Source organism: Myotis davidii, unplaced genomic scaffold (genome assembly GCF_000327345.1).
Source record: "Myotis davidii unplaced genomic scaffold, ASM32734v1 scaffold134, whole genome shotgun sequence".
NCBI lineage: Eukaryota > Metazoa > Chordata > Mammalia > Chiroptera > Vespertilionidae > Myotis > Myotis davidii.
Genome location: NW_006288853.1, coordinates 1209203 through 1211696, shown reverse-complemented (window position 1 = coordinate 1211696; position 2494 = coordinate 1209203). Strand labels below are relative to the sequence as shown.

General features: G+C 47.9%; 1 pseudogene; it reads right to left on the bottom strand.

Annotated features, from left to right (window-relative positions):
* Positions 1–1468: 1468 nt before the first annotated feature.
* LOC102755738 lies at positions 1469–2494 on the bottom strand (annotated as a pseudogene).

Sequence of the window (2494 nt, the reverse complement as noted above, 5' to 3'; positions counted from 1 at the left end):
GAGAGATAGAGAGTTAGAAACATCGATGAGAGAGAAACATCGATCAGCTGCCTCCTGCACTCCCGTTGGGGCAGCCATTTCTCCTTCTCTCGCGATGACCCCGTCCCCGCCGGGCCCGGGGAAGAAATCGGGGTCCAGTGTGGGCTCAGGCCTCTCACGTGATGGGGGGCTGGGAGGTGGTCCCCGAGCCGGGTTCTGCGTTAGGTCTGCATCAGTCTTTAAATGCCATTCATTCTCTCCCTTGCAAAGTGCAGCTCCTGCGTTAGGCGACTTATTTGCGTTCTTTCTTTAAAGCTCTGGAAACCGGGCGGTCTGACCTACGTCCCCTCGGAGAATGGGGGCGGGGCGCGTAGGGGGGTGAGAGGGGGGGTGCGACTGGGCGGCTGGCGCCAGGGCGCATGCGCAGCGCATACCCGCAACACGTGGGCCCCACCGGTGGCAAGTTGTCCGTGTTGATGACTGATCCTGCCGCAACCTTTACCGGCTTAAATTTCTAAAACTGTGCGTGGAAACTTCGCCGTCTTTCCCATAATGTTCCATTTCATATTAAGGCAGGAAGGCAGATCCCTGAGCTTGGATCTGCTCTCCTGCCTTTTCCCGGAGGAAGGGCTTGTCAGAGCTGTAGTTACTTTGGGCAGAAATGTCACAGATTCTTCTTTTGGTGGAAGACGATGGATTTTGTCTTAACTTTCCTGTCCTTAATGTCCACTCTGTTGCCACACAACATGCTGGGCTTTGGATGTTAAATGACCGCGATAGCTGTGTGAATTTTCGTGAGGCTTTTCAATATTATTTCTCTCAACGAAGTTATGCTGCTAAGTGTCTACATCGACTGAATTGTGGAAGGGGAGCAAGATACTGGAAAACTGTAAGAATAAGTTTTATCTAAGTTGAGACTGCTGCTTTTAGAAATTTTACCTCTGTTTTAACTGTGGCAGCAACACAAGCCATTCCAATTTCACTATGAATTCTATGGAACACAGTTATCGACATTCCTAGGCACAAGTTTTATCATATACGAGCTTTACTTGCAAGTTTCCAATAGATACTATCCAAAAAGAAATACATTTTTGTCTTTTTATCTTGTTCTTAGATTCAGTGTGTGCCCTGAGATCACCTCTGATTCAGTCTTACTGTTTTCATAGTTGTATCTCGATCTTGAATTCTTTTCTGTGCAGTTGAGTGATATTTACTGAAAAATCTTGCCCTTTTTTTAAAAAAAAGAATTTGAAGTACAATTTTATTCTGATTCTAAATGAGAAAGAATGGGAATGACGGTGACAAACACGATTGCACCACTGTCTTGTGATGTTCAATAGCAGTCTGATATTTGAAACTCAATAAGGAAACAGTGGTGTTCCAAAACAGCTACATCTGCAGGTCCAAAAAATGAAGGTCTTTTTTAACTGCCACGTTTACTCGGAAGCCCATGCATCTCCTTCCGTATCCCAGAGATTAAGCGCACATTTTACTTGGCTGTGTAACCAAGTGGCATAGGCGCTGCAGCACTGACATCACAGCACAGTTGCCTATAAAAGGACTTGTGAGCTGGGCTCCAGCTTCTTTTTCTCACAGGTCATCACCCTCATCTGGGAGAGCGGTTGTCGGAGCAACCTCCAGATCATGTTCCTACCCTGCCCATAGCTGGGTCCATGAAACCTCTGGTGGGATGGGGGCAGGCATGGCGGCAAACTCCAAGTTAGGGGGCCAGTTAGTTTTCTAGCAAACTGGAGGAAGGGCTTTTCAGAGTTGTAGTTACTTTGGGCAGAAATGCCACAAATTCTTCTTTTGGTGGAAGACGATTGATTTTGTCTTAACTTTCCTGTCCTTATTATCCACTTTGTTGCCACACAACATGCTGGGGATATTTTCACATGCTCACACCAGATCTCTATGCCAGTTGGGATTCCTATATAATAAAAGGCTAATATGTAAATCGACCGAACAGTGGAATGACTGGTCACTGTGATGCGCACTGACCACCAGGGGGCAGACACTCAATGCAGGAGCTGGCCCCTGGTGGTCAGTGCGCTCCCACAGGGGGAGCGGCGGTCAGCCAGAAACGGGGCTTACGGCTAGAATGTCCCCTGCAGGTAGCGGGCCTAAGCTGTCAGTCAGACATTGCCCAAGGGCTCCTAGATTCAAGAGGGCACAGGCCAGACTGAGGGACCCTCCCCCAACCGAGTGCACGAATGTCGTGCACTGGGCCTCTAGTATTCTTACAAGTAACTCTCGAAGTTGCATCTAACACAGTAATGGCACATGGGCTTGGATGTAATAGCTGTCTCTCAGTCCACAAAATTCCTCCTGACGAGCTGTATCGCATACATTGAAGTTAATAGGTCCTCTGTTGGTATGGGACACAAGGGGTGGACTTCAACACCCAAGGTCAAATTCACCAGTCAGCTGACACTCATGAAACCGTTTTTCCAGTACCATCATCACCAGCCAATACAAGTGTGACCTGAACTTGCAGTTCTCCTTGGACAGCCAT